Raw genomic sequence first — 23,193 nt, forward strand, 5'->3', positions numbered from 1 at the left:
CAAATACATATGCAAGTACTCTAAGAGCTTAAATATCTCTAAACAAACCAGCCACAATTAAAGGGTTTAAATATATTTAATAATAAATAATAAAAGAACAAGTCAATATTCAATAACTCAACACAGTGACAACGGAGTTCAGAATCACAGGAAATATTTTAAAACAACATTGCAGGACAGTCTCACATAAATACAGAAAACATCTAAACTAATCTTAGTATATTCCTATCTATCTCTAAGATAGATTACTGTAATCTAGTACTTACTATTAGCAAGGCAAATACAGATGACAAGTGCAGAATGGATGTTTTCAGGTCCAAAGACAAGATACAAAATGCACAGACTCTGAGAGGGTTTCCAAATTAATATCAAAACATTACTGCTGGGTCAGCTGGATGACATCACTCTGTCACCTCTGCCTTCAGTTCCCAGGCTAACAGAAACTTAAAATCTAGCACCTCTGTATCAGAAATACTTATCTCTCAGAAGTTTGCCTAGAACTGGAAGCCGTAAAACAATTTAATACTTTTACATTTGAAATGTGCAATTACTTCTGTTTCAAGACAATAGAAAGAACTTCTAGCTATAGATATCCTGTCTTCTTGCTGAAATAAACACAATCATAAAACAATTCACATATTTTCTTAGAGTTTGCAAGTTAACTCTGTATGCTCCAACTTCTACCATTAAAACACACATCTGCACAGGTATATAGTTTATACACATTTCTGTTCTATTCTAGTAGGGTACACTGTAGTTACATTCTTGAAACTCAGTACATAAAATACAGTTCAACACACACTTCTGCACCAGTAGTTTAATATCCACATAACACGTAGTTCTCTTATATTTGTAAGACAAGTCTATGGAGCATATTAATATTCACAAATTACATAGAATTATTTACAAAATTCCAGCTAGCTAGGCTGGCAGCCTCACAACCCCCCCCCCCCCCGAAAACTCAAGCTAGTTTTTCTAGTGACCCTTGAGAAATGTTGCTTGAGACGGTTGAGCCTATCTGGGAATACCTTACCCCATTCCTTGTCTTGATAGCCCATCTGCATTGGCATTGCTAAACCCACTGTGGTACTGCACTGTCATATCATATGCTTGCAACCCTAGGCTCCACCTTAGTAACTTGGTAATTTGCTATCTGGCTCAATGTAGCCATGTTAAGGGAGTGTGGTCTGTAACCACTGTGAATTTCCTTCCATACAGATAAGGCTGAAGTTTCTGCAGTGCCCACACTATGGCTAGATATTCCTGTTCTACAGCTGCACAGCATTCATCCCTGGGTTGGAGCCTACAACTGAGATAAACCACTGGGTGCTCTTCTCCCTCTGAAGAAATCTAAGTACAGTCCCCACCCCTTGGTTTGAAGCATCCACCTGCACAACAAATTATTTGCTGTAATCTGGAATGGCTAACACAGGGGGTCCTCCCAAAGCTCCCTTAAGCTTCTGGAATGCCTGCTCACATGCTGAGGTCAACACAACCTTATCTGACCTGTTTTTCCTTGTCAGGTCTGTGAGGGGAGCAGCTATGGTACTATGACTGGGGTCGAACTTTCTGTAGTACCCTGATGTCCCTAAAATGCCCTCACCTGTTTTTTGGTAACAGGTGCAGGCCATGACTGAATGGCTTCTACACTGGCAAGTTCCAGCCTGATCTTACCACTCCCCACTCCCCACTCTATGTCCCAGGTAGGAGACCTCTGCCATACTGACCTGACATTTGCTGGGCTTGATGGTCACCCTTGCCCTCTGTAGTCTGCCCAGCACCTCCATGACATGCTGAAGATGCTCTTGCCAGGAATGGCTGTAGATGGCAATATCATCTAGGTAAGCAAGGGTAAAATCTCCTGCTCCTGCTAGGATATGATCTACAAGCCTCTGGAAAGTTGCTGGGACATTTTTCATCCCAAGGGCATCTTTGTGAACTCATACAAGCCAAATGAGTCACAAAAGCTGACCTCTCTCTAACACTGGGAGTCAAGGGCACCTGCCAGTAACCCTTGGTAAGATCAGTGGTGGTAAGATACGTAGCCCCACCCAGCTGCTCTAGGGCTTCATCTGTCCTAGGCATGGGGTAAGCATCTAACTCTGTGTGACTATTTAATTTCCTGTAGTCCACACAGAACTTGGTGCTGTCATCCTTCTTTTGTACCAGCCACTGGAGAGGCACATGGACTGCTGGACTTCTGAATTACCCCTAGTTCCAACATTTCCTGTATCTCATCCCTCAGAGTCTGTTTGACTCTCTCAGGCACCCTATAAGGGACCTGCTTAATAGGCCTTTGGGATCCAGTATCCACATGGTGCTGCACCAGGTGGGTGCACCCTGGTTTCCCACTGAACATGTCCCCAAACTCCTGTAACACTGCTCAGACTTCTCAAACCTGGGTATGGGATAGCTGCTGGGACATTGCTACCACTTCCACTGAGGTGTCAGTCTGAGCCTCACTGAAGAGATCAGTCATCAGATCCCCATCAGACTCCTCCTGCAACCCACTGCAAATACTCAGCACAAGGGCCTCCCTATCGTGGTACAGTTTCATGTTAACATGGTAGAATTTGTGCCACTGCCTCCTGCCTAGCAGTTCTACCATGTAGTTAACATCACTGACCTTCCTTACCACCTTGTAGGGTCCATCCCAACCTGTCTGCAGCTTGCTGTCTCTGACAGGAATGAAAACATTTACCTGCTGCCCTAGCATACTCTCTAGCTTCAGCATTCCTGTCATACCAGACCTTTTGTCTGCTGTTGGGCTTCTGACAGATTCTCCTCGGCCAAGCCCATGAGCTCCCTGAGCCTTGTCCTGAGGTTTAGGAAATATGTCACAACAGACTCTTGTGGGATTCATGCTCACCCTCCCACTCATCTCGAATTAAATCTAGAGGTCCCCTCACCCTATGCCCATACAACAACTCAAAGGGTGAAAAACCCGTGGATTCCTGGGGTACCTGTCTGTAATCAAACAACAGATGGGGCAAATATTTCTCCCACTCCCTCTTAAACTGGTCTGCAAATGCCTGTAGCATCATCTTGAGTGTAGAGTTCCCTGAGCCTTGTCTTGAGGTTTACGAAATATGCCACAACAGACTCTTGTGGGATTCATGCTTACCATCCCACTCATCTTGAATTAATCTAGAGGTCCCCTCTCCCTATGCCCATACAACAACTACAATTAGTCTGGGGATGGAGGAGAGTGGTCTTTAGGTTCTTCACCCCACAGTACTTCCACTGACAAGCCAGCAGGTCTGATATGAAATTGGCACCTCTGTCAGTCAGTATTTCATTTGGGAAACCTACCCTGCCGAAAATATCTAACAAAGCATTTGCCACCTTTTCTGCCTCAATGGAGTACAGAGCCACTGCCTCAGGATATCTTGTAGCATAATCTGCTACCACTAGGATATATTTTTTTCCCTGTTGAACTTGGGGCACTCAGAAGTCCCACAATATCCATAGCTACCCTCTGAAATGGCTCCTCAATCACAGGCAAAGGCATTAAAGGAGCTTTCACCTTGTCTCCTGCCTTGCCTACCTTTTGGTACTGCTCACAGGTCCTGCAGTACCCTGTTACATCTCTGGAAATCTCAGGCCAATAGAAGTTCTGCATAATACATCTCTTTGTATGTTTTATGCCCATATGACCTGCAAAGGGAATATCATGGACTATGGATATAAGTGCCAGATGGTAGACGCTGGGAACTACCAACTGTAGTTATTGGCCATTTGAGCAGTTTTTCCATCTCTTTCAACTTTTCTGGTTTAAAAGCCTGCATTTGAGCTTGTTTCCCACTTCTCCTGTAACTGGTCTAGTCCAGATACAGATTTGCTGTATCCAAGACTGTTTGTAAGCTTCTAAGTCCCCCAAGCCTTTCTGTGAGTGAGGCACATTGATGTCCTACATAAGTAGGTACACAGTATTCCTGCTGCACAGGTTAAAACAGCACTGTCAAAGGCCAATAATACAGCTTTTATGAGACCTGACAATAGCCCTGGCTGTGTTCTACATGAACAACAGAGTGGACTGGCACCTCACCTGTGTGCCCTGTTCAAGAACAGGCTCACCTCAGGCTTTGTCCCTACCAAATGGTGCACTGCCACAGTCATCCCTCTCCACAAAGGAGGAGCAACTACAGACCTTGGGAACTATCGCCCCATGAGTGTGACAAGCCTGATATGCAAAGCTATGGAACGCATCATCATGGACCTACTAAACAAGGATATAGGGAATCTCCAAACTCTGGATCCCACACAGTTTGGTTTTGTGAAGGGTAGATCATGCCTGCTCAACTTGGTCGATTTCTTTGAGTCAGTCACCAGAGCTGTGGGTGAAGGCATGGCGGCTCATACAGCCTACCTTGATCTGGCCAAGGCTTTTGATACCATTCCCCACTCAGGAATCCTAGAAAAACTCACAAAGCTAGGCATCAACCCCTATATCACTATATGGGTTGCAAACTGGCTCACAGATAGAAACCACAGTGTGAAAATAGCTGACTCCAAGTCCGACTGCTGACAAGTCACGAGTGGAGTCTGACAGGGTTCGGTCCTAGGTCCTCTCCTGTTTGGTATGTACTTCTCTGAAGTCCAGGCCAACACAAAGGGACTCTGGTTGACAAAGTTCGCAGATGATTGCAAGTTGGGAGCTATTATTAACTCCCCAAGTGATGTTGACATCATACAGAATGGCCTCACTGAGACCAACGACTGGTGTCAGAACTATGGCCTTAAACTCAGCCAAAAATGTGTCGTCATCCCCTCTGGGAAAAACCCAGTTCCCATGAATTATCACATTGATGGTAGTCCACTGAACACAAAAGGCGTTATAATAGATCAGGGAACACAGGTTGACAGCAACCTCTGTTTTGATCACCACATTGCCACTGTGGTCAGAAAGTCCTTCTCTGTGGCACATCTCATTACTAAGGGTTTTGCATCCAGGAAGAAAGAAGTCATTGTCTCCCTCTACTCTTCCCTCATTAGGCCAATCATCGAGTACAATGCTCCCATTTGACATGTACCTCACTAGACACCTGCAACAACTCGATAGGCCAGAAAAGTACCTTGCAAAGAGGATCCTAGGCCTTAAACACTTGTCCTATATGGTCCGACTCAAAAAACTCCAACTATTCTCTGTCTCATATCGCCTACTTAGAGGTGATCTCTGCTTTACTTACAAAGCCATGTCTGACCCAGCTCTATTAGAAATGCTACATCTAAAGAAATCCCAATCCCTCCACACCACACGCTTCTGAGACCTCAACCTCAGTACCACAATTGACAAGAACATGTTGGAGGGACAGGTTCATAATCCAAAGACTGCCCATGCTATGGAATAGACTTCCCATACATGTCAAGCAGAGCACCCCGCTGACTGTCTTCAAGAAAACTCTTGATGAGTGGATGGGAAACAGAAAATTCACCCCGGGGATAACTCCAGTGGTTCTACTCAACAGAGATACTGGGAACTAAGGTCTGGTGGCACTATGCCAGGGTAATCCTATGGTTAGGCTTGTAAAGACTCCGAGGCAATTAGCCTAGTACACACCTATGAAGCTATGAACTGCTGTATTCTCTCACCATCTAGCCCTCCCTCAGGGGGTCTACTCTCTATACAGCAACCCTTTGTCCCAGTATACAGATTCCCCCTTCCCTTGAATATCAGGTGCCTCACTAGCTACCTCTCTCAGGCCTTGTAATGCAAGGTCTGAGAGCTGAGCCTGTCTCAACTCTCTCTTTGTAACCCTTTCCAGCTCCACTTCCACAGGAAGTTTGGTATCCTCTGACAGCTGTGCCTTACTGTCAGCCTGGGTACTGCTACTCACCTCAGTCCTTGTAGCCACTATGTCCAAGGGAATGTCAGTACCCACAAGCAGCTGTGGCTCACCTTCAGTCTCACTGTTACCACGTAGCTTCCTCCCTGAAGTAATCACCTCACCAGTCCTGGCTACAAGTGTGTGGTCTGTCTGGGTCTCCCCCAGGCTACCATACCCACATGCTTGACTCCAAGCCTGACTGAGTGTAACTGCATGCACACACAGTACTGCATTATCAAAATCATTCCCTATCAGGATATCTGCAGGGATATCCTCAAACGCACCTACTTGGCTTGCTTCCTTTGCCAGCCTCCCAGTCAAGGTGAACCCTAGCCAAAGGTATTTGGAATGGGGTCCCTCCTAAAGCTCTGACTGGAGTAGACTGCCCAAGCAAATAGTACTCCTCTGTAACCATTGCAGGGTTCACAATGGTCAGGTCAGAGGCTGTGTCTCTCTTAGCCATGGCCTCTTTGCCATTCACTAAGATAGGATATAACCTCTTGTGGTGTTTTGGTGCCCTTGTTGCCTCAAGACAACCTAATGTTGGCATTTGGCATTCCCACTTACTGGCTCTCCCACCTTTTGTTCTCCACCTTGCTTCCATGGACATCTATATGCTACATGGTCCCACTGGTTGCATTTAAAACATTTAACCCTAGGTCCTGGACATGTACCTGGACTAGAGGCATTCCCTACTACTGGAGGACTCTGTTGGGGCAGTCTGGGCTGCCCATGGGTTCCCTTAGACCCATGAGCAGCACTGGGTGAACCTTACCTGTGCAGTGATGCCCTGCTTGCCAGGTATAGATCTCCCTTCTTCCCCAAGTCATCTGTAGTACTGCATTCTCTATCAGCTAACCAGATTCTCATGTCCTCAGGTAAACTGTTAAGGGCTTGTTCCCTCAGCAAAAGGTCTGTCAGCCCTTCAAAAGGGGTGACCTGACATCCACTCACCCACCTAAGAAAATAAATGCTTAGTTCAGCAACTTATTCACACACACTTTCATCTGCCTTGCGTCTATGCTCTCAAAACATTTTCCTATAAGCTTCAGGTGTTAACTTAAAATATTCTAGCAAACAATTCTGTACATTATAATTTAAACAATCAGTGTCAGTTTGGAAAAAACAGTTACAGCTTTACCATGGAGTTAGGTTGGCAGGACAAGTACCCAGAACCCTTTGTCAACATTATACTGTTTACATACTGTCTCAAACATATAGGTTCATAGGTTCATGGGTAGGTACTAGGCTATTGGCCCTAGGGCCTATACAAGCCTAGCCAAAAAGCTACCCTGGCTTTCGCCACCCAAGAAAATTATTTTCCTGTGCCCCTGTCAAGCAGAACCACAGAAGTGATCCCCGGGGTGAAATTCCTATTACCCATCCAATCATCAAGATTTTTCTTGAAGATTGCTAATGAGGAGCTCTGTTTGACATAGATAGGTAGTCTGTTCCAGAGTATGGGAAGTCTCTGGGACAGGAATCTATCCCTCCAGCATGTTCTGTTTATTGTGGTGACAAGGTTTAGGTCCCTAGAGCATGTATCTCGGAGGGATTGGGATTTCTTTAAGTGGAGCATGTCCAACAGCTCTGGGTTTGACATAGCTTTGTATGTTAGGCAGAGATAGCCTCTGAGTAGGCAATATGCAATGGACTAAAGCTGGAGTTTTTGAGACGGTCTGCGTAAGGCATCTGTTTGAGGCCAATAATCCTCTTTGTGAGGTATTTCTGCGGCCTTTCCAGTTGTTGATGTCTTGTGAGGTACATACCAAAAGGGGCGTTGTATTCTATAATGGGTCTAATGAGTAATGAGTAGAGGAGAACAATGACCTCTTTTATTCTGGATGAGAAACCTTTTGTGATGAGGTGTGCCACAATGAATGAAACTATCAAAATGATCCCCCTCTGTAAATTGTGGAAGAAATGTACTGACCTTTGTTGCTTCTGTGGTTCAGTTACTCCCTTCCCCATTACCTCCATGACTCTGGCGAAGAGTCAGCATCTCCTTTTCATGATGCCTCTGCCTCTCTTTCTCCTCAGCATCCAGATGTCTCAGTCTCTCTGCTGCTTCTATTTCCAAACACTTGGCCTCCAACTCAAGTCTCTAACTCCAGAGGGATTTTTAAGTCTTCTGCTGAAAGATTGAGCTGTCCATTTTCTGAGACTTTATACCTCCACGGCCAGTCTGATTGCCCTCCTGACTGCTATTCTGTGATGCAGCTGTGACTAAAGCTGCAATCATGTCTGCTTTAGTCAGGCTGGCATGCACCAGTCCTTTAGTCAGGTTGGTATGCACCAGTCCTTTAGTCAGGTTGGCATGCACCAGTCCTTTAGTCAGGTTGGTATGCACCAGTCCTTTAGTCAGGCTGGCATGCACCAGTCCTTTAGTCAGGTTGGTATGCACCAGTCCTTTAGTCAGGTTGGTATGCACCAGTCCTTTAGTCAGGCTGGCATGCACCAGTCCTTTAGACAGGTTGGTATGCACCAGTCCTTTAGTCAGGCTGACATGCACCAGTCCTTTAGTCAGGTTGGTATGCACCAGTCCTTTAGCCTGGCACATCTCAGCCAACTGGCACCTTGTCAGCTTGCCATACTCCTCTTCTGACATGCTTGCCTGCTCTACCTAACGAAGCTAACAAAAAAAAATAAAACAATTGTGATATGAACTCTGAAAGTTCACTGCATGGATGAATAAGAGTACAAACACCTTCAGTGACCACTGTACACAGGCTACAGGAATTCAATATCCACGCCACTACAAACCAATTAATATGTGATGTGGCTATCTCACCACTGTCACAAAATTAGTATGTGATGTGGCTATCCCACCACTGCCAAACAATTAATATGTGATGCCCCTGCACTGGCCCAGTAGTCAAGGAGCCTCAGTCCTCACCACTAGCACCAATGAGGGACGTGCAAATTGGGAGGATGACAAGTACACACACAGTAAAGTACAATTTCCCTTAAGAGCAAACAGAGATCACAGTCAGTCTGGGGCTGGTTTCTCCCTCTCTTTCTAGATCCCCAATAAGACTCCCTACTGGCACAGCTATAGAATTAAGTTCTGAGCTGAGTGGTCAAGCCAAACCCTCCATCACCCTCTCTGTCCAACCAGTGCTTCGTGTCCCTGCCCAAGTAGCTGACACACACACACACACACACACACACACACACACACACACACACACACACTTTGAGATTTGATTTGTATACAAACACACAGACACTCCTGGGGAAGGCTGGCACCGGTTTACTAGCTATGCCCCCTTCTGCCCAGACTAAAAGGTAGTTTTCACTGCCACCAACCACCCTTGCTTATCAGCTACTATAAGGCCCTTACCAAAGGGTAACCAATCCTACTGTGTGATGTTACTATTATCCAAACAGTAAGTGTGTCCAGGACTTTTAAGGCTAACTAGGAGTGGCCTGCACAGTGTTACCAAATACATATGCCAGTACTCTAAGATCCTAAATATCTCTAAACAAACTAGCCACAATTAAAAGGTTTAAACATATTTAATAATAAATAATAAAAGAACAAGACAATATTCAATAAAGCAACACAGTGACAGCAGAGTTCAGAACCACAGGAAATATTTTAAAACAACATTGCAGGACAGTCTCACATAAATACAGAAAACATCTAAACTAATCTTACTATACTCCAATCTTTCTCTAAGAGAGATTAATGTAATCTACTACTTGCTATTAGCAAGGCAAATTCAGATGGAAATTGCTGAATGGATGTTTTCAAGTCCAAAGACAAGATACAAAATGCACAGACTCTGAGAGGGTTTCCAAATTAATATCAAAACATTACTGCTGGGTCAGCTGGATGACATCACTCTTTGTCACCTCTGACTTCAGTTCCCAGGCTAACAGAAACTTAAAATTTAGAAACCTCTGTGTCAAAAATACTTATCTCTCAGACGTTTGCCTAGAAATGGAAGTTGTAAAGCAATTAAACACTTTTACATTTGAAATCTGTAATTATTTAGTTTCCAGATACTAGAAAGCTATAAGCAATTTAAAATGCTACAACATTAAAACCAAGGGAAGTAGCAACCAATAAAGCATTTTAACTCTGATATACTACTAATATCCAACAAGACATATAAAATATGTTGTAAATTTCAACATATACAAACAATGGTTGAATGCACCACTATAAAAAGTTATATAATACGTTATTACTGAATTTATAGATCCTTAAGATAACAGGTGTACAAACACCAACATTTACTAATAAACATTTATCAACTGAACCAAAATTTCATTTCAACCTTTTGAGGTTTAAGGAAAGGGTAATGCATTCCATAATGTGGTTACCAAGTAGGAGTATAAATATTGTCCGTCTGTTTTGTTTGGTTTATAATCTGGAGCCTTTCTCCCCGGGCCTCAGCTGAAAATTGGCTTTGTTCCAAGTCGGACTTTCCCGGTTAACAAATGTTAAATTAAAAATAAATAAAATAAAATAGCAGGACAGCTTTAAGAAATGTAGACAATTTTATGAGCCATTGTCAGTTGTAGGTAGTTAAGATGTTGGCGAAGTTCATGCCAGTTAAGGGATCTAAAAGCAGTATGATGGTGTTTGTAGAATGGTAATCCTGTTGCAAATTTACCAATTTTATTATAACAGGATTCAAGCTTATTTTTAGTGGAGTTTGAAGGTTGGCTTCTATGGGGGCACCATATAGTAAAGAGGGTAGTAAGTAAGTAGAGACCAGTGTTGTTTTAGTGGCTGAGTCCATAATGTTTTTGTGCCGATAAAACATTCCTAGTTTATGGTGTGTTTTTTAATGGTATTATGTATAGACAAACTTACCTGTGACCTCCATATTGTTACCGCTAATAGTTTTGGTATGTGGGACCACTTCTATTTCTGTGTTATTAAGTGAATATATTTTGAAGTCAGTTGAGTGTGCTTTTGCTATAAAAAGTATAAGTTTGGTTTTGTTAGGGCTGAGTAAAAGTTGTGCATTGTTGAGCCAGGTTTCAATGGATGAGAAGGCAGTTTGGGTTACTTGTGTAAGGTGAGTAATATTACTGAAGGAGGCAATAAAAGCTGAATCATCGGCATATTGGACTGAAGATGTTAAAGAGAAGGGGTCAGAGGATGGAGTCTTGCAAACCCTAGGCCCAAAACATTAGGATCCCCCCCCTACTAATCTTAAAAGGCCTCACCTCATATACTTCATTCCTGCTCAGCTTAAAGATCATCTCAAATCTGAATCAGTTTGCAAATGCTTTCCCTCAGGACATATCACCTAATCCCCCACTTTCTCCTTCACCCGTCAGATATATATATCTTCCTCACATTGTTTCCCTGCACTAATAAGTGACATCGCTTCTACATTGTATATATTCTATATAGTTAACTTCTGTGTCCCCTTAAGTTACTTTTGCTATTTTTTACACTTTGTGCTGTACTCCTTCACTATTTCACTCTCTCCTTCCTACCTCCTTACTCTTTCTGTCCGTTCCTATTGTCACTCGTTACTGCTATCGATTCATTGCCATCTTCACACATTTTGTTTCTCTTCATTATCCTTCTTGTTAATTTATTTGACTGCCATTTATATCTGTCTGGGCTAAGACCAAAATAGGTTCATCTGGCAGATGGTGCACAGGCTTAAGGCTGTGAGCTCTAATTCTTGCACTACAGGGTTTGATTCCCTCAGCCCCCATATACCTACTGTGTTACCTTCAGCAAGTCACTTCACCAGATGTTACTCCTAGGCATACTGTCCAAATTTTCACAGAATGTCCAGATTTCTGCATGATATTTTTGATCTCATAAAATTTTGGTTTTCTGGCAAGTCATTATGAACTGAAGTCAGAAAATAATGGCAGACATAAGAGTTTCTGACTTTATACACTTCAAAAAAAGTTATGCAATTGCAAAAAACTGTTTTTCTATCAACTTTTGAAGTTTGTACGAGCAGTATTCAAAACTGTCCCTATTTTTGAGTCTTTGCCCCTCCCCCATTATTTATGACTTTGTCCAGATTTCTTGTTCTAAGAGATTGACAGGCATGCTCCCAGGTCATGCCCAAAAGGAACCATGTGACCAGTAGGCCTATCTGATTAATAAATGGGAACTATTATTATTATCTCAACTGTTAATCTCAAATGGCTTAGTGGTTAAGTACTTTGACTATGGTGGATGGGGTCCTGAGTTCAAGCCCTGCAAAGGCTGTTTATTTTGTAGGTTCTATAGTTTAGTGGCTATCACATGTGCTTCACATACAAAACATCCTGGGTTTGATCCATCTGTATCAATGATCTACCCTGAATAGCAAATCAAATGAATGAATGAATGCATTTATTTAATTTATCTATTGGTATTTGTTTACTGGGATAGTCCACTGGGATGTGAAGAGCCCATTTTCAGTGGAGGCCCAGGGAGAAAAGCTCCATGAATATTGTTTATATAACAGAAAATTAACAATATTAAAATTCACACAAAAAATACATATAGAAAATATTGACAACAGTTAGAGCAGAGAGTTAAAATGTATAGAAGGTACAATTAATACAAACTTACAGAGTAGGGATTCTGTCACGGGTGCAGTTAAGTAGTCTGTGTACAATTTATAGATGGTATATTATCAAATATGAGCAAATAAAGGAAGAAAACGGATTTCAGGTTACAGACTTGGAAGGCGTAGTACAGGTACATGTCCAGTCAGCACAGAGGTAACCTTATAACGAAGCTTTGAAGGAAGAATCAGAGTGTATAGTTCTAATTGGTAGTGGAAGGGCATTCCAGGCTCTGGCTACCATGCACGAGTAAAGGAAATGGCCTACTGGTATGTTAGGCTTGCAAACATGCAGTAGATGTTGATTCTCAGATCTGAGACACCTTTTGGGAAGACAGTGTGAGAATAATGAACTATGATCGGGACAGTCTGAGGGACTCTAAATTATTTTATGTCCTGTAGCTAATTGTAAGTAGGTGTGATAGTGTGGGAGTTCAAGCTAGTCCAGTGAGTGTAGAGATGTGCAGTGGTGAGCAGAATGCCTGGCATTTGTTACAAACCTGGCGATTTTGTTAGAACATGTTTCCAGCTTAGATTTTAGGGTGACGAGCAGATTAGTTAGTAGAGGGGCAGCATATGAGGGAAGTAGGTAAGCAGTAGAAGTATTTGTTTAGGGAAGGACTAAGGAAATGTTTGTGTCTGTAGAAAATTCCTAGCTTTTGATGTGCTTCACTGATGATATGTTGCATGTGCAGGTCACATTTTAGGTTTTCTTCTATTATTACACCTAATAGTTTAATGTGACTAACGACTTTGATTCTAGTACTGCTATGGAAAGTATGGTGAGCTGAGTTTTGTTTATGGGGGTATTTTTCTTGAGGTAAATAAAGTAAGTTTGGTTTTGCTAGGATTGAGAGACAGGTGGTTATTGTGTAACCAGATCTCAATGGATGTGAAAGTAGATTGAGTGATTTGTTGTAGGTCTGATGTAGAGTTAGCAAACATATGATGACAGAGTCATTTGCATATTGTATGAGGCACCAATGACTGAAGGAAGACTGAAGCTTGATCATAAACATTTTAAATCGGAGTGGTCCTAATACTGAGCCTCGGGGAGCAGCAGTAGAGGTGTGAAGATATGTAGATAGGGAGTTTTGCCATTTAACTGCCTGTTGTCTGTCTGACAGGTAGCTGGAAAACCAGCAGAGAGGGGGAGGTAAGAGACCAGTTTTGAGAGCTGATTTAGAAGGAGTGAGTGAAAGACTGCATCAAAAGATTTTGATAAATCAAGAAATAGAGTGGAGACAATTTTGCCAGAGTCTCGGGCTATGTTGACTGAGTCCATGAAGAATATTAAGGTGGTCGTGGTACTGTGAGATGGCCTGAATCCAGGTTGACTAGGGGAAAGGATTTGGTTGTTTAGCATAAAGTTAAGAAGTTGCATGTGTGCATACTTTTCAAGGAGCTTAGAGATAGGCGGCAGGATGGCTATACAGGACGATAGCTGGAGATATTGGCTGAGCTGCTGCCTTTGTGAAGGGGTAGAATAGCTTTTAAACAAATTTTTGGGACATATGACTCAAATGGATCTGTTAATTAGTATACTAATAGGGTAGGCAATGGCTTCTGCGGCAAGTTTAGATATTCTGTGGGTAAATTATCTGCTGAGTTAGAGCTAGCTTTTAGATCAAGGAGTAGCCTTTTTATTGTAAAAGTTGAAATGGGATTAAGTGAGAATGTAGGTGAAGGGTTGTTGGTTGGTTTATTGAGATGAAGTGAAATTGTAGAAGGGGTAGGGATGGTGAGATTGAATTGTTTAGAGCATAATAATTTGTGTTAGAGTGAGACTGTCTAAAGGTAGATGTGTCTGCTGTAGAACTTATGAAGCATTAGTTAAATGGACTGGCTATTTGTTGTGGTGTTTTGTCTGGATGTGGAGATGGGTTGCTTTTTGTTCCTGGGTTAGAGTGATGTTATAGATTTTATTTATTATAAATGAATAAATAAATGTTATAGATGACCAGAATTATGGGGGATTCAGTTTATGGTTGTTTTGAAGTTTGATGCAATACTGTTTTTTGTCATTTATTACTCATATTTTACTTGGTCACACATCTTTTTGAATCGCAATTGGTCTGAAAGATTTTTATTTTTTGCCACTGTTTCCTTGCTTTATCCCTGGTTAGAACAAGTTCTTTAGTAGGTTTAGCCATGAGGCATGGTTGGTTTTCACTCTTTTTACTCAAAAAGGTGCTAGGCTATTTAATGTTTCTAAAAATGAGGTACTGAAATAATCCTGTGCTTTATGTGGAAGAAAAAATTTTACTTTGCTCCAATTCATATTTTTTAATATATTAGTGAATGTGCACGGGTTAAAACTGGTTAGATTCCTTACTTGTTTGTAGTGGTGTTTATGAATGTAGGGGGCTATTCTAACAATAAATGCTAGGAGGTGATCACTGATGACATTTGGGAGAGTACCGCATGAAGACATTTTAGTCAAATCTGTAACCAGAATCTAGTGTAGGATGGATCCATTGTTAAGAGTTCCAAATAAAACCGGTTGGAGCGTTTATAAGCTGAGTGAAATTAAATAGGTTAATATATGAGGCTGGGAATTTAGAACAAAAATTAACCATTTGTTATTGACATCACCCATAATGGTGGTTTTGTTTTTGATTGTATTAGAGACCTAAAACAGTACATCTTCCACTACTGGTATGCTATTGCCGGGGGGAATGTATAGAGCTATGATACACAGCTGTTTTGACTTATTTATTTTTAGGATGGAAATGAAGATTTCAGCATCAGAGAAGTGGGGAATGATATCTATGTATGGGACTATACCGTATGTGTTTGGGAAAAGGAGAGCTAAACCACCTCCTTTTTTGTGAAGTTTATTATTCCTAAACATACTGAAGCCTGAGTCAAGGAATTTGAAGTCTTTTGATATTAGGTTTTAGCCAAGTCTCTGTAGTGGGTCCCTATTAAATTAGCGAACGATTGAAAGTTTGAATGTCATATGGTCGACACCATACGATCAAACTTTCAAAAGTTCAAAGGTTACAAAGAACGTCTCCGTATGGCACAGAATGGGAGAATTTCTCTTTTCTGCACTAAAGTGCGATCTCAGAGTTGGTATATTTAAGTAGCGGGGGTGTGGGGGTTGCAGGGGGGCTTCCCCCACTGCGCAGAGCATTCAGGTAAGGTTTTTTTTTTGTTTTTAATATTTTGTTATACATTCAATGTTTCAAACTTTGCTCATATGTCATTTGACATACTGAGTTTGAAGTTTTGAAACTTTGATTATATAATATAGACCCTCTGTAGCAGCTAAGATATTTGATTTGTTGAGATCTATCCATGTGTGTAGGTTTGTAGTTTTCTTATGAATACTTTTAGAGTTTACTATTACAATTTGTAGAGATTTATAGGAGTTACTGGTGCTGGATAGTGCAGGCAGGTTATTGGAAGTAGGACCTGGGTTAGGGTATATGTCACCACATAGGGGTAGAGTAGAGAATTTTGTTGAGTAGAGTAAAGGTGGTTTGTTTTGTTTGGACTTCGTAATATAGAATAGAATGGAGAGGTAGACTTTTTAGACTGAATATAGGGAGAGTTATTTTTATTTTTAGTGGGAGAATTTTTAATTTGTGAAGGAGTAGTGAAGTTACTGATAGATTAGGGTGATATTACTGTAGAGAAGGACAAGGCTCTCTATTTGACCTTACCAGCCAATCAGTAAAACAGTTCACTGTACCTATCCAGGCATGTCCAAAGGGCAGTTTAAGGTGTACTCTCCAGTCCAACTGGTGAATCTGGGCATTTTGAGGCAATGTTACAATTGCCTCATGTACACAGACAACCCTCTCCTCCTTCCACCAAACACTAATAAATGCGAGAGATTCAATTATACAGCCAAACTGGAGGCTAAGCTCTCTCAACCCAAGACTGGACCAGGCAGTCAAGAGGAGAAGGGAATTACTTGCATCACACCACCAGTCTCACATAGACCTATGAAATCAGCACCGGCACAAAACACACATAAATACACGAAAACATACTCAGAGGCTGTAAATAAAAATCTGCAGAAGCAACAGAGACCTCCAAAGCAGACATCCAAGCAACCTCCACACCCCCCCCCCAACACAAACCATGAAACACATATTTCACAAAACCAGTGTGCCACACAATCACAGCCCTTAAGGCAAAATAACATACCCAACACACTAGTAATAGGGGACTCTATAGTCAGGCACACTGACGTCCCACTCACTAGGCTGAACAAGGAGAAGGTTACTGTTAGCTGCCTGTTGAGTGCCAAGATCCGCCACATAACACAAACACTCAGGTCACTCCAGAACAAGTACAAATATGACTCTGTCATTGTCCATGTTGGTGTGAATGACCTGAGCCATACTTCCCTGGATGACATGAAAAGAGTCATGGAGGAGCTCTCTGATCACACAGCCTAGGCCGGTATGACCCTGACCAGCATCCTGCCCGCACCAAGAATGATACCACGGTATAGAGAAAAAAATATAAATTTCAACAATTAGCTAAGCTTCTGCTGTCATTCAAAGGGGATCAAGTGTCTGTCAGCCTGGGATGACATGCTCGAAAAGCCATGCTGCTTCGCTAGAGACGGCTTGCACCTGTCACTCTTAGGCTTTCAAATACTGGCCAAGGCTCTTACCACCCCCATAGTGCCTTTTTAGGCAAGGCTCAAAAGACAAACCCACCACCATAAATAGCACAAGTAACAAAAAACTGAGGGTAATGCTACTCAATGCCAGAAGTCTAAACCTCAAAATGCATGCACTCGAGGCACTCCTCAGTATGGAGAAAATCGATATATGTGCAGTAACAGACACCTGGTTTAAGGCTCCAGAGAGCACCCCAGCACTACCAGGCTACAACTCATACCATACATTTCGGCCAAAAAACCCGGACTGAAATACAAAATGCGGGGGAGTATCCATATTCATCAAGGATAACCACACCTCCTGGTTAGTGGCACAGCACGATGCTTCAGAGATCATCCGCTTGCAAATAACAATGGGCAAAACTGCTATTCAAATTATAGCTTGCTACAGATTACCCACCATGTCCCAGGACCCCCACTCCGAATTCCTGGAAACACTGGGAAACATAAAGGTCCTACCAAACACCCTGATATTGGGTGATTTCAATTACCCAAATATTAACTGGGAGAACTACTCAAGTACAAACTCCCTTGCCCAACATTTCCTAGAATTTATAAACTCAAACGCCCTGGATCAACTGGTCAACATCCCCACCAGAGGTGACAACATATTGGACCTGGTCATCACCAACATGGGCGACCGGTGTTCCACACCGGAGGTCAACCCCTCGCTGCTTAGATCTGACCATAAACTAATAACTCTGGATATTCGCATTCCGCCACCACCCCCGGTCAAAGAAACCACCGTGAAAAACTTTTCAAAAGCAAACTTTACGTTACTTAAGACCAAGGTGGGAAGTTTCAAACCCCCATGCTAAAGGATAACACTGTCCAAGCTGCAAAATCCTTTACTAATGCACTCTATGGGCACCTACAAGAATGCATGGATTGTGCTATCCCAAACAAAACCAAGACTCACTCCTCCAAGAAAAGGAAACCAGTCTGATGGACCCCTGCCATAAACAAGCTATACAATAGCTGGAGGAAACTAGTACAAAAAAGTGTAAAATCCCAAGAAGGGAAGACATCCCTGATCAGTATCATCAAGAAACTATGTTCCCTCATAAAATCATCCAAGGCTATCTTCAAAAGAAAATTTGCCAAGGACTCCAAAGATAACCACAAGGCATTCTTTAGCTATGTCAATAATCTAAGTGGCAATTCTCAGATCTGCTCGGAGTTAGTGCAGAATGGCACAAAATACACTGAACTGACCAATATAGCCAACATCTTGGCAGACAGGTTCAGTACAAACTTCACCCCCCTCTCACCCCCAAAAGGGCCCATAACTATACCAGAAGAATGTAGTGCCCCTGAAATCACAGACACTCAGGTTAAAACAGCCCTCTCCAAAGCCAAAAACACAGCATCAATGGGAATGGACGGTGTCTCGGCTGCATCCTACATGAGCTCAAAGATGAACTAATCCCTCACCTAAACACACTGTTTAAACTCAGACTCTCCACAGGCTATGTGCCCACAGAGTGGCACACAGCAACGGTTATTCCACTCCACAAAGGTGGAACCACAACGACCCTGAGAACTATCGCCCTATAAGCCTGACTAGCTTGGTCTGCAAAGCTATGGAGTGCATCATCATGGATCTCATTAACAGAGACATTGGAAACCTCTAAACACTGGACCCTACCCAGTTCGGCTTTGTTAAGGGCAGATCATGCCTCCTAAACCTGGTGGACTTCTTTGAGAAAGTTACCAAGGCTATAGATGAGGGAAGGTGGTCCACACAGCCTACCTAGACCTTGCAAAGGCCTTCTGACACCATTCTCCACTCAGGTAATATAGACAAGCTCACCAGCCTGAACATAAACCCCTATGTTATGAGATGGGTTACCAACTGAACTGGCTCATGGGCAGAACCCACATGGTAAGAGTTGTGGGAGCTAGGTCTGACTCTAAACCGGTTACAAGTGGCATTCCCCAGGGCTCAGTCCTAGGACCCCTCCTGTTCGGCATATACTTCTCAGAGGTACAGACAAGCACAGGAGGACTATGGCTGACCAAGTTCGCAGACAACTGCAAACTAGGGGCTATAATTGACTCTCCGGCTGACACAGACATCCTCCAAAAGGGTCTCACTGAGACAGATACCTGGTGTCAAAACCATGGCCTCAAGCTAAATGCCAAAAAGTGCATAGTCATCCCCTTTGGAAAAAAACAAAGTACCCACAAACTACCACATAGTGGTAGCCCCCTAAATACGGAAGACATAATAAGGGATCTGGGGACCCAAGTAGATAGTAACCTCTCCTTTGATAATCACATTGCCAAAGTGGTTAGAAAATCCTTCTATGTGGCCCACCTAATCACAAAAGGGTTTGCATCCAGATCAAAAGAGGTCATTGGGCCCCTCTATGTATCACTCATCAGACCCATCATAGAGTACAATGCCCCATTTGGGATGTACATTACAAGACACTTGTAACAACTGGAAAGACCACAGAAGTACCTTACCAAGCGGATCACTGGTCTCAAGCAGATGCCCTATGCAGCTCGACTGAAGAAACTCCAGCTGTACTTGGTTGCATACCGCCTACTCAGAGGTGATCTCTGCCTGACATACAAGGTCATGTCCAACCCAGAATTGATGGACATGCTCCACCTAAAGAAAACCATATCCCCTTCAGCCACACGCTCCAGGGATCTAAACCTCACCAGAACAATAAATAGGACATGCTGGCGGGATAGATTCCTGTCCCAGAGACTTCCCATGCTCTGGAACAAGATTCCAATCTACATTAGGCAGAGCTCCTCGCTAACCCTCTTCAAGAGAAACCTGGACAAGTGGATGGGAAACAGAAAGTTTACCCCAGGGATCACTTCAATGGCTCTTCTGGACAGAGGTACAGGGAACTAATCTAAGGGGGTGGCGAAAGCCAACACATTCTGGCTAGGCTTATAAATGCCTTTGGGCAGATAGCCTAGTACCTACCTATGAACCTATAGCTCTCTGCTGGGCTTGACTGGAAAACTATTACAGGAAAGGGTTTAGAGATGAATATGGTAGAGTTAAGTGAATTTAGATATGTTAGTAGAACCAGAAGCAGGAAGATATGAGAAAAGAGAAGTAAATATTGGCTGGAGGGAGACATGGAAGACAGTCATTTTTGAGGTAGAACTGGTAAGAAAACTGGTAAGTGGTTAGGAGAGTAATAAGTTGTAGGAAAAGGTATTATGGTGCAGAAGAAAAGTTGTTGTATGTATGGGTAATCTAGGAGGATTTTAATATTGAGTTAAAATATTATTATAAAACATTAGTGGTTGGATGTATAAGAATGGGAAAGCTAGGTTAGAGAGGAATAGTGGGATAGAGTAGTAGGCGTAATTAGCAGTAGAAAGTGTTTAGGAAGGGAATGAGTAGGAGTGACTGTGCATGTAAAGAGAAAATAGGTTGTGACTGGCTAATTTGAAGAGGTGGTGCTCTGAGATATAAGTTTAGGAGCAGTGGGGTGGGTAGGTGGGAATTGGGGATAGGGTAGAGGAGTAGTGTGAGTATGAATGGAGCAGGGTGGACCTGGACCCTCTTGGTCGGCAGTCTACAAAAACAATCAGTAAGGTACTAAAAACAGTAAAAGAAGTAGAATATGTTACTTAAAACTAAGCAATTAAAATTGAATGGACAGTTTTTTAACTATTAAATGTAAAAAAGAGGGTGTGATCAAATAAACCAATGCTAACCAAGACTGCAGCTGTTGTTTGGTGACCATGAGTAATTTACTGTATAGAAAAAAAACTGCTGGTAACTAAAGCAGACTATCTGTAGATGCAGAGCAGTGGGATCAGCTAAGCCACTGTTAAAATTAATGGGATAGTTTCTGTATAATAAACTGCAGCAGTTAAATGTTAAAATGGGATGACTAAGTTAGAGGATGAATAGAGAGAAGTATGGGGAGGGTTGGGGATACCATAACATCCCAGAGATGTGCAGTGATTGATTTTAGGTCAACAGTTAGCATTAAACATGGCATTAGAGAGAAATATACATTAATTGAAATATGTGGATAGTAGCTGTGACAAGGTGTCACAAGTAGTTGAGTTCACTAACTTCTTTTTCTTCTTCTTTCAGCTGCTCCCGTCAGGGGTCGCCACAGCAGATCAACTAACTGCTGAGGTCTATATTAGAACATCAAAATTTCACAATTTCAAATGTTCTGATATCAACCCCTATTCAGCGAACACTGAAAATAGCGAAACGACAGAAAACCAAATTTTTTCCTAGGGAAAGAATTTGGTTGTATGTTTCTGTCATTTTGCCATTTTCAGTGCTGTGGTGGAAAGTTACGGGTCTGGTTTAGGTAAGTGTGCGATTGGGCATGGGACAGGTGAGTTAGGCTTAGGGCGCAGGTTAGGTATGTGTGCGATTATCTTGCATAGTCAGTGAACTTGCAAGGATAAATAAAACATGCATTTTCAGCCCAGTCCCAAAGCAGTGTAATCCCCAACAAAATGTTACAAAGCAGTCCAATCTCCATCCTCTCAACTCTTGGCAAACTGCTTGAAAAAATTATCTATGTGCAACTCACCCAATACACCACTTGCTACAACCTCCTCTCTGGTAAAGGACTCTGGCTCTCATGTGGTCAGAGTGCATTCATTGTCCTGCAGTCTCTAACTGACCATCAGTTACTACTAGCTATGTACAGAGGTCAACTCACTGGTGTCATTTCATTGACCTTACAAAAGCCTTCAACCTTGCTGATCACAAAGTCTTCCCCATCACCTAATCTTAATAGCATAAGTTTATTTATGCATTTATTATTTATTTGCATTTGTTTTCCAGGGTAGAGCACTGATCTCCAGCGACCCTTTTCAGACTCCGCCTGGGAGGGCAGTCTGGTTAAATGACCTGCTCAGAGTCACACAAGCAATGGAAGCTGAGGGAATCAAACCTTGTAACACTGCATCACAGAAAACAGCTCGTTAATAGCTCCTTACTCCTCTCAGCCAACTGCCAAGACAGTTCTGATTCCTTACCTTGGTTTCAAAACTCCTTCACCAGTTACCACTGCAAATTCCTAGTCAGTCAGCCTTCAAATAGAGTACCACAAGGCTCTATACTTGTTTTTCTAAAGTTTTCTACTTTTATAAATAAAGTTCCATTTGACCTACCTCATCTCCTCCTCCTACTGTATGCAGAGAACATGGTACTGTGTTGAACAAAGAACTTCATACCCAACCACCAGAACGATCTACAGTCAGTTTTCCTAGCAGTAACCCACTGGATCCCCAATAAAACCCAAACTATGTGTTTGGCACCAAATAGAATCTTAAAAACAAACCTCTTTGTATGTGTATGTCATTGACCAGAACAATACTCCAAAAGAAACTACTACCTCTTTTATGTACCTTGGAATTTGGCTTGACCCCTGTCAATTTCTCCTGCCACCTTGACTACACAAGGAAATGTGTTACCTCTCTCCTATTTTGGGCCAATAAAATCTCCCCTTTTCTTATTAAAACCACCAAAACAGCAATAGGTAAAGGCATTCTACTCTGTCAACATGAAGGTGGCCTCTGTCTCATAGCCTCAGTGTCAAAAACTCTAAACAAATTTAAACAGTAGCCAATGAAATAGGTAGATTTATTACCTAGTCTTCTGAAAATGAACACCACTGTAAAACACTGGAAAATCAAAATGGCTCCCTGTTCAATAAATGGCTGACCTTCTCCTAGAAATCTAACTTGTTGAAGCTCCTAGTTAATAAGGCCTCCTTGTTCACAGCAGCTAAACTAATTAGACAACTTTCCTCTTACAGTCTCAGAAACCATGACCACTCTGCCCTCATAATGCAGCCCCCGATAACTAAACTCCAGTGTATAGATCACTGCTTCTCTGTACTAGGTCCCAATATCTGGGACAGCATTCCCCCACAAATATGACACTTCATCCTACCCAAAATATAGGACTCAGCTAAATGTCAACTTCCTGTCAGCACCTAAATGTCATTGCCTGTCATGTAGTCGTATTACCTAACCTGAGCTAAGTTACATCTCCTACTAGTAACACTCGTACTGTCCTTCATATGACACATTCTACTGTACCACCCTTCACTTCTCATTCACATAATAGCTTGCTTAACATGACATATTCTCCCAACTACTTATATTCTTCATTCCACTCAAATATCCTATCATTCCCACTTAGACCACACAGACA

Source organism: Protopterus annectens, chromosome 2.part1, assembly GCF_019279795.1.
Source record: "Protopterus annectens isolate FY-2018-M chromosome 2.part1, PAN1.0, whole genome shotgun sequence".
Lineage (NCBI taxonomy): Eukaryota > Metazoa > Chordata > Ceratodontiformes > Protopteridae > Protopterus > Protopterus annectens.